Source organism: Haliaeetus leucocephalus, unplaced genomic scaffold, assembly GCF_000737465.1.
Source record: "Haliaeetus leucocephalus isolate CR32 unplaced genomic scaffold, Haliaeetus_leucocephalus-4.0 Scaffold953, whole genome shotgun sequence".
Classification (NCBI taxonomy): domain Eukaryota; kingdom Metazoa; phylum Chordata; class Aves; order Accipitriformes; family Accipitridae; genus Haliaeetus; species Haliaeetus leucocephalus.
In genome coordinates this window covers 1313430-1324171 of record NW_010973389.1, presented here as the reverse complement: position 1 = coordinate 1324171, position 10742 = coordinate 1313430, and positions in this window count along the sequence as shown.

The window sequence follows — 10742 nt, the reverse complement described above, 5'->3', positions numbered from 1 at the left end:
TGTGAAGCTGTTGCTAAGAAGCTTTTTTTTTCTGGTGTCCTGACTGCTCTGGCCAATATAAGCCACAGCGCTCCTGAGCACTGCACAGCCCTGAAATCAAGGAAGTGGGCAGGAAAAGAAAAGCACAGGTTCCCTATCTGTTCTCTGCCTGTATTTAGTTGAGCAATTATACGATTCCAGATCTGTGATTATTCCTGGCAAGGTTTATTCATCTCATGGGAGACTTCTGCAATAACACAGTGCTTTTGTAGGGAGTGTCAACCACCAGGCGAACGTGCCTTCCAGATCTGATTTTTTTTTTTTTTTTAAATATGTAAGTAATTGTTTCTTTACCGTTTGGTCTTTGCCTTTTAATGACTCATATTTCTACCTTGTCAGCTTTCAACACAGGCCCTGCCCTCCCTCCCAGTACTACAATCCTCCCAGATCTCACCCACTGTGCCAGGTCACCCAGGGTGAAATCGTGAAAGATGAGAATCCATTTTGTTGGTGCCCTGTCCAGATGTTCTGCTTACGGGGGCTGCGTTTAGGGGGCTGCAGAAACTACGGGCACGGCAGTCAGAAGACATAAAAAATGAGGTGCAAGCCTGCCTCTAATACATTCAAATAGATGTTTGTCTGTGGTTTATTATTTGGACAAATCCAAATGCGTTTTCACAGAGACGGCAACAGACTGATCCCCAGCACTGCTTCTGTGCCAAGTGTCTCATTCCTGTTCCAGCCTCCTGCGGTGCACAAGGGCTCTTCAAAATAAAGAGGGAGAAAGCTTAAACATTCATAAAATTAATTCTTTAGCTTTAATCTCAGTGAAATATGACTGGACCTTTTTAAGAGGGTTTTTTTGTGCAACTTTTCCCCCTTCTCTCCAAAAAATGTATTCAACTTGAGGCAGGGAGCAATTATGGAAAATTTCAGGCTGAATGGTCAAAGCATGGCCAACTTGTAAAGTAATGGGAAACATAAAAAGGAAAGAGTTTGGCAACATGGGATAAAAGGTGCTATGTAAGTGGAGGATTCTTTTTTATTGCAAGCTCTCTTCTTTCTGATATGTTAATTGTGTTTTGCCTGATGCCTTGACAGTTCATTAATTTTTTGTCCAATTGCAGGCTGTTGAATGCAGATAAATTTCAGGCTATTATGGGAACACCCAGAAGTTTGTATAGAAAGGAAACTCTCTGTTTCCTGTATCATCCTTGTGGGGATCTTGAAAGAGTTCACAAAAGCCACTTAAGCAAACTTTCTTTGCTGGATAACGGAAGGAAAGGAAACTGTGAACAAGCAAACAACACTCAATTCCACGAGACAAGAGATACTCATAGGTCATTAGAGAGAAAGTAAAGTCAATGAATGGAACAAACATACACACACATACCCCACACACCCCCTATCTTGTACTCTGAAAATAATGGGAATTTCTGCACCTGCACACTATTTCTGATCTATAAAAAGGTAAATCATTCAAACTGCCAGTGAGATGGGTGGTGGAATATCCATCCCTGCAATGCGTGAAATCTTTTTGAAGTTTTTTTCAGTTCAAATAATATATAGCAGGCTGAGTTGGAAATGGTCATGAATCAGCTGAACAGCTTCACTTTCTTCCTGTCATTAACAGCATGGTTGCCAGAGGTCTGCTACAACCAGCTCTGTATTTTTTGTCACGTACAGATCGAAAGCAAAGGTCTGAACAGCTGTAAGTTTTCCAGGGGCTGGCTTCAAGTGCAGAATCCAGATGGAGCTCAGAAGGCTGGGGCAAAACACAGTGCCAGGTGTGCAAATGCAGCCTCTGCCTTGAAGCCGTGGAAATACTGGGGACTCCAATTTATAGGCTTGTCCCTGTCTCTGAATTTTATGCCAGTTTTCTAAGGACATGAGGTTGGGCCAACAGTATGCCCCCTTTCCTGACAACTTTTAAACATATTGGGTTCAGCTGCATTTCAAAGGGAGACCAAAATCACAGAGTGGATGAAATGCTTCAAGTTTGTTAAAATAAGTGCTTAGAGGAGGATATTTGCAAGTGGCTCATCTGGAATATGGATTTTGTGGTATTTGGTATGAGTAAATCCACTTTGTGGAGAGACCTTGTATCTGCTTAAACCACAAGAAAACTTCTGGTTGAAGTCATTAGCAAGGCACAGACCTGTAGGAAGAAAAAGTTTGGGGGAATACTTCATTAGCAGTAAGCAGAGCAGGGGCGGGGGAATGGAGTGAAAGAGAAGCAGTGCAGCAGCATCTCTCATTTCTGGGAAGTGAAGTTCAAAACAAGCCAGAAGGGATGACACAAAGCTGACATCCCCTGCAAAACACAGTTGCCCCTCTCAGAAGAGTTTCTGCAGCAGGGTGATTGAAAATCAATACGAAAGGACCAGGCCATCTGACAGGTGATTTCCAGGACTTTCTATTAGGAGGAAACAAAATAAATTTCAGCTCAGTTCAATGTCCCACAGTCCTCAAATACTCTTCTGAATTTCTCCAGCCACGCTCCAACCACAGCGTCACCAGACCACACCAAGAGGTCGTGGAGAACACTGTTGCTCGTCAAGGATCAAAAAATAAACCTCTAAAGGCAACATCATGGCCTTGTTGGGCATCTCAGAAGGGAATTGAAAAACAGAGTGAACTACAGAGCCAACACCAGCAGGTCTCCAGTTCAGGTCTGATAGATGATAAGAAAAATGGGATGTGGCTGATGCCTGCTCTGTACCTGTTGTATTGTTGAAGAGAGGATTTCTGTCTCCAAGGGCACTGACTGGCAATTTTTGAAAGGCATTTAAGAAAATATCAATTGTGAAAATGTTTTTTCTGGCAGATTCTGCAACATATGCTTCTGGTCTGACCAAAACCACTAACAGGAAAAAAAAGAGTGAGGAAAATACATGAAACTTTTGCCAGCTGGAAAAAAAATATTTCGTTCAAATTTGGAGCAATTCATTCAGGCCAGTTCTTGTTTAATTGGGACTGGGGAGGGCCTTTTTTTGGCAGAAATACAACTGATTACTTGACAGGAAAAATCCAAACTCCCAAAAACATTTCTTCTGGTCTCTTCTCAAAGTTCTCTGCAGCAACAGTGCTTCCCTGGGGAGCTTGTTAAACCTCCCAAATAACCTCATTGCTAGGAACTTTCTCTCCTCTCAGTTTTATTAAGTTATTTATCTTAAGCCATAACCTCTCGAGTCTCTTCTCAAGGGTGTAAATAATCTCCAAATAGTCACCTTCTGAGCTTCTGTTGTCCTTCTGTGCTCCAGCCCACGTCAGTGGTAAGACATCCTTATGGAGAGCATCCATCTGCACACAGCATAAATGCATTGCCAGTCCAGAAAAATGGGCTGAGACCCATTCAAGGAGAAAGGATCTCTTCCTATTCTGACATATTCAGAAAATATTCCTTGCTGCATTTTATTCACTAATAATAGGAGAAAAAAACCTGTTAGTACAGAACTTCTGGTCCTACCAAAGCATCCCTGGGTCTTTGAGGTACTTAGGAGCTTAGTTGCCAGGCTCCCTTTATAAGTAAGGAAAGAAGCTGCTGAACCGATAGGATTGTCCAAGTGAGAAAAGCAGCAGGAAAGCACGTCTCTATTACGTTCCGGGTTTCTTTGCTGTTGGCACAGTGTTCACACACATGGCTCTACAAAAGAGCAGTGCCACCACTGGGTCCCCCTCCAGCAGGCTGAGTTGTAGCCCTGGGAAGATCTGGGAAGTGTTTGAGGAAGATTATGAAATTGCTTGAGAAGGAATTGGAAACTGCAGCTGGTTTTATAGAAGTCAGGAGTGAGAACTGGAGGGTGACTTACCCTTGAGTACTGCATCCAGCTCTGGAGTCCTCAGCACAGGAAAGACATGGTCCTGTTGGAGCGGATGCAGAGGAGGCCACAAAAATGATCAGAGGGCTGGAACACCTCTCCTGTGAAGAAAGGCTGAGAGAGCTGGGGTTGTTCAGCCTCGAGAAGAGAAGGGAGAGAAGGGGAGACCTTATTGCAGCCTTTCAATACTTAAAGGGGGCTTACAAGAAAGATGGGGACAAACTTTTCAGCAGGGTCTGTTGGACAAGGGGTAATGGATTTAAACTAAAAGAGGCCAGATCTAGACTAGATCTAAGGAAGAAATTTTTTATGATGAGAGTGGTGAAACACTGGAACAGGTTGCCCAGAGAGGTGGTTTCCAGGGTTTTCCCTGGAAACATTCAAGGTCAGGTTGGATGGGACTCTGAGCAACCTGATCTAGTTGAAGGTGTCCCTGCTCATTGCAGGGGGGTTGGACTAGATGACCTTTAAAGGTCCCTTCCAACCCAAACCATTCTATGATTCTACGATTCTATGATACCCTGGGAGAGACAATATTATGTGAAAGGGCCTGACCATTATCTGCCAGCCTCTGCAAGCTGAAACAAGGCTTAGGACTGTCACATGAGTCAATGTGGTTTATCCAGCAGAAAACTACTCCTTTTTTTATGTAGGGTTTCCCACCAAATCAGATAGATGAACTGACTCATGCTGAGCATATACAATCGGCAGATGAAAAAGGAAAAGTTTCTCCTTTGGGGAGAAACTAGCTTTTAAATCATTTTAGCTGTGAAGTGAAACTAGACCCCAAGAACAGCAGTGTGCAGTATCCACACTGTGCTTCAGGTAGCGGGAATTCCCCAAATCAAACACTGCATGAAAACTGATGACTGGGCTGATAATTCAGTTCTAGGAAAAGGGAAAAATTGTTGAACACAACTGTTCTAAGTTAATTCCAAAAACTGAATTTGTCAGTTTTCATCCAAATCTTATTGGGGGGAGCAATTAAAAGAACCCTACAAAAATCTCAGTATTTTGCTGGGGATTTTTATTTCCACTCCAATCAACTTTGGACTTTGTAAATGCATTTTATTTTTTCCTCAAAGTTTAAAATTACTTTCATACGAAACACTTTGGGGTCTGCAGTTGTTTGGTTGTGTTTGGAAATTCAAGCAATTAGAATAAAAAGTATTCGCCCAATTAATTTCAGTTTCTCGGTCACAACTACAACAACAGTCTGCTCGTGGTTATTCTTGAAACTTGGGTTGCTTAAGTCATTTAAATAGATTTCTATTTCAGAAACAAAATGAGAGCCAACAATTTCACAATTAAAAGCTCGAGGGCTATAAAACTTGGCTTTACCTAAGACTTAACATTGTTTTTCTTATCTTAATCACTAAGTTCTTTACATACTAATTTTCCATCCCATTGCCAACCAGTGCCAATCCAACTCACTTTTCCATCACCCAGGTGAGTGTTACTCATGTTTTCAAGGGAAGGTAAAAAAACCCTGAAAACAGTCAGCACAACAGTGTCTATTTTTGTGACTGCTCATGGACCTCTGCTAACACTGAGTCATAGCTGCAGAAGTCACTAGCTTAGGTATAGCTCCTTCTGAGTTGTTTCCTAGAATTTTCCAAAAATACAGAGAACGCTGCTGGTTTTGCAGATGCAGTTTTGATGACACAGGGCTAAACAATTTGAAATCCTGTCTATGCTGGGACCCAGAATATTGCAAACATCGATTAGGTATGTGACCGATTAGGCAAGGGGAGAGATGAGATAAATCACAACACGTGGTTGTAACAGGCCTTAGCAGAGCAAAGAGTAAATCAAGTCCTCCAGCAAGGCTATAGAGGCTTCAGGTCCCACCTGGGTGATCAAAACAGACGTGCCCAATAACACCTGCATAGTTTGAATCCAGCTGTAGCTAAAAGGCTGCAAAACAAGAAGGCAGTGTGAATAGGGATAAATGCTCAGTTAACCAGAGGTCATGTTTCAGTGTCTAGAGCTATAGACTAAGCATTTGTGTTGTGACCAGATAAAATACGATATTTTATTCTGCACTGGACTAGCCCAACTGGTTATCATCTATGAATTAATCCACGAAATGTTGTGTTGTTATGAGAAAGCATTAAGGAACCAGGATCTCTCCGGTGAAACTTCAGTAAAGTTGGCTTTCCGACAGGCTGCGGGAGCCTGTACAGCCAGAAAACTAACTGGTCTTTTTTCTGTATTCACCAGTGTAAATTGGCAATAATACTGGCCAGCTTTCACCAGCGTAAGGCTAAAGTGAATGAAGTCACTTGAAAATCATCTCAGACTTAAACAGCCTCCTGTACTTGAGGCTTTGGTTCAGGATTTTGGTTCTTTGCAAACCCAATACGATGAATATGTATCCATTTTTCAATTTGACTTTGAGTAAAAACAGAGAGACCAAAGTACAAATATCCCTGTGCAGCAATGGAAACCTCATAAACATCATAGTCATGGTTTAGTATGAGGCAGCTCGGAAGGAAAAGTGACTAATCTCAACTCATTGGCCAAGCGGAGAGAAACAGAAAGAGTAAATAGCATAAAAAAAAGAGGTTCTGGTCTCTCCATTGCAAGGGAAGAAGTGACTGAAATGAACAAGCCCTGCTGTTCTCAAATGCTGTCTACCAGCATTTTAACTGCTTTTGGCACTTAAATGTGGACTGAAAGCCACAGTTCTTGAAGGCCTGTCAAGTCATCCCTTGTCAACTATAAACTGCACTGGAGCTTAATTCCTCACAGTTTTATTGTGAAGATAATTATAGACCACATAAATTCAAGAGGCGGGATAATTTTTGCAGCTGTTAATACCACTTTTTAGCTGTGCAAACCAGGAAAATAATGATAGGGAACTGTCATTCTTCAAGGCATTAACTCATGATGAGACCTCACAAGTGGCAGCAGCAGCAAACGCATCTTACAGTCTGTATTAGCGTCTTGCCAACATAACCGCTGTCAGCTTGAGTCTCCACCATGAGCTATTTCTTTTCCATATGGGGATGGTGTGGGAAGGTATAGCTACTGCTTTTACTCCAGGTTTCAGCCCAGGGGAAAGGCAAAGAGACCCTACACCTGCACCACCGTGTTTGCTTAGGACTGTTAACATTGCTCTAGGGTGACACAAGCCAACTGGCTCCAGAGAGGTAAACTTTGGGCACAAGACAAGGCAAAGGGCTGTCACACTCCGTATCTGCAGGTCCTGCCTGAAGCCATTTGGCTCTCGGAATTCAAAGTCAATTTTGGCTACCACAGGCAACCTAAAATGACCAGCAGATCTGCCTGTCTGGGTCCCAGTCACAAACTCACATACAGTATCCTGCTGTCCATAAGACCTTCTTAAGACTCGTCTGCATCCAGACAAAATATCTTTGGTTGGCTTGCAGCAAGTCTACAGCTCTCATCTGGCAGGCAGAAACCAGAAGCATCCCAATGTTTTGGGGTTTTTTTGAGGGGGGGGGGCAGACGGGAAGCATCAAGGGACATTGGCCATTTTACACAGCCATTAAAGTTGCAGCTTAATGACAACATATACTGGGGGAGGGTGGGAAGAAGGATAGACAGCAGTTTCAAGCCCAGAGCATAGGTTTCCCATCAGATATCTCACCCTTTGTGAGAGATACCCTGGGGATAAGTTACCGGCGAAATGTGCAAAAGTTGAGACTCATTTTTCATGTCCTGTTTACAAATGTCCTGGTTGGGAGACCTCACCTGGGCTTATGGGTTCTCAGATTTGCTTCAAGTCTAGCCTCAGGCTTCCCAAACCCATGGCCACTCCCCATTAGGAGACACCTCTAAGAGTTGGCTGTGTCAAACATCATTAAGTCTGAAAGCAAGTCAAAACAATCCCATGGGCTTTTGTCCATCCTGATGAAGAACTACCTTTTTTTAAAGTCACAGTTTCAAGGATTTAGGAACAGCTACAGTCTCATGAGGTTTGGATAATCTAGGAATCCCCGCGTTTCATATAAAGCAATTCACACTACATCTGAACACTGGCAAACAGTCAGCTAAATCCATTATCGCATGATAATGCTCAAACATTTCATTAATTCCTAACCAGCTGTCCTCTGCTCCCTTACCCCTTTCATCATACAAACATTTCTTTAACTGTCTGAGGGAGGGGAGAGGGAGGATCAGACGCAGCCTTGTAAAATTCCTTCACCCGCTTTGCCTGCGGCAAGTTATTTCTTTTGACACGCATGTAAAATAACGTTGGGGGTGTTGTTTGTTTGGCTTGGCTGGATGGTAAATTTTCATAACAATTTTGTAAGCCAAGTACCTGTGAAATGGAGTAGAGAGAACTCACGGCAGCTTGTTGATGATCCTGCCGTCTGGTTAATTAACATATCTCATTAAATAGGGAAGACCCCTTGCTCCGATTTCTATGCCAAGACAAAGGGCAAGGCCTTTAGAGCAGGATATTGCTCTCCAGTGTTCAGAGGTCCCGTAGATTTATATTTTTTTTAAAGTCCTTGGTACTGCATGCCAAACAAACCAGTGGAAGCAAGGATAAGTGAGGGATCAGTACCTTGGGGGTTTCTCCAACTACGTGACTCACAAAATGGAAACATGCATAATAAGAGTCACAGAGAGATTTTAAGGTGACTTCTGAATGCTTTCGTTAGGGAAAGCTCTCGCTACACGTTGTGTAGGGACACACCAAGGAACAGGACTGACAAACATCACCCTGCCAAGGAGAGACCTGCTAAAGGTTGACCCTCACAAAAGCTGGGAATCAAAGCATGTCTCTAACCTCACTCCCAACCACAGTTTAGGGGCTTTTCTCCCAGTCCCACAAACATCAGTCCCTCTCCCAGGCAAATGCAGCACACGTCTGGACAGCACATTAGTCTCTTGACTGACACTCATTTCTCCCCTGCTGAGACTTGAGGATGCATTTATTTATTATGGGTTAAATATTTGGACTTGAGTAAGAACCTCAGAGGGAAAAGGTGGGTCTGTTTCCTTGGATTTATGTTTTCCACCCCCTCACTCTCGTTATAAAAAATTGGATTTTTTGAACTAAAATGTTTGGTTTATGGAAAATTACCCGTTCTGACTCTAGGCTCAGCTAAAGGCTGACAGTTAACAACTCTCAAGCGAAAATCACATGAAGAAATACAATGGAGACATGTCTGGACATGTCTGGACATGTCTGGACATTGCCAGAACAGGTCTAAAATGTCACGGTGAGGTAAGGACCACGCTTCACCACAACAGCAGGCAACAAAAGGACAAAAAAATAGTAATCTTTTTCAGTTACTTTAAAGCAAGGTGTCAAAACATCAGGTAGCCCAGGCTGCCACAAATCTATGGATAACAAGAAGCACATCTTGGAAGTTGTAACTACACCCACATCCTGAGATCTCTTCTCAGTGTTTTCAGTTGTGTTAGAGTCTCATATAATTTCCGCTAAAATCTTTTCTGTTACCACAAGTCAGCAGACTTTTCTACTCCTATAAATATAGGTATATTTTGTTTCTTCTGTGGAACAAGCTTTAATGTTTTATTAAGCTATACTACATACATTCAGTTGTGATACAATGGATATTGTTTTACTGTCGAGTAGGTGTTACACTGGGCTATCGTCGGTATGGTACCTTTATCTTTACCATTTGGCTAATTAAGAGAATTATTTTGCCACTTTTTTTTTTCCCCAAAAAGCTAGCAATATCATTACAATATTTATAAACATCAGTAGTATGTAAAAAAAGCCCATCATTCTTTGAATAGACTTTGGGAATCCTCACTAGAGGATGGTTAATTTAGTGAGTTGTGCATGATTTTAGTCATGCACACTTTTCAGTCCTTGGTCTGAATTAGCCTAAAAATAAATACATCTTGATAATAGCGTTCTAGAATAAAAGACTAATGCCTTTTTTTGTTTGTTTCTTTAGGGCTTGCAATTGCAGTATTTTTGGTAGACTCAATATTCATATTGCTTTTTAATAGTGCATAGACGTCTACAGTTCTTCCATTTTGCCTTCTGTGGTTTTCCTTTTTCTTAAGTCTGGTATGCTTCGTGGTTTATTTATTCATGAGCTGCAGAGAAAGAAGTTCACAATAATAAAAAATTGTTTTGGAATATACAGTTAACGGCGTGTCAAGAAACAGAAAACAATTACACTTACGTAACGTAATGTGCATTTTTACATGCCACTCACAGACTACTTTATGCATCCCCAGTTTATGTAAGTAATGAAAATTAAATATTACGCTACCCTGCCCAATGCTGTCAGCACAATTAAGGCTAGGAGACGTAAGTAATTGGGAATAAAAACCCACACGTCTGAGCTAAAAAAATGCAGTCTTTTATGGCAAGTTTGCAGGGGGTGCTTACAATGCAGCAGGACGGTGGCTGCAGTCAGGACCGAAGCGTTGTCATTTCCTGGAGGTCGCTGCACGTCGTATACCGAGCGTTGTCCATTGTAGACGTGATGAACGCGATGGTTGCCTGGCACGGCACACCCCGTTGAAGCGCTGGGCTGGATGTGCGGAGCGTCGTTTCGCGGCCTCAGCAGAGGCGAGGTGGGGAGGCAGGATGGGACCTCGCGTGTGGCCAAACCTGAGGAAAAGGTGTTATTTTTTCCTCACGACGAAGGAAAATTTTGGTAATTTGGGGCCAACGCGTTTGGGGTATCTCAGGCAGGGAAGGGTGTCCGTTCCAGCACTTTCCAAGTTGTTAGTTTGGAGCTGTACCTGACACAACTTTTTCGGACAGGGGAGAGGGGCTCAGCGCCACGTCGCCGCCGAGTTTCTGTGGAAAACGCGCGCAAACTCGGTGGGGGCAGATCAGGTGGCGGCCTCCAACCGCCCTCGGGGCTCCCTTTCCGCCCAGGAGCTCCCCTTCGGCCCCGGGAGAGGTGCCGGCGGGCTCGTCCTTCCCCCCCCCAACCCCGGACAGCGGGAACGGCCGCTACACCTGACCGG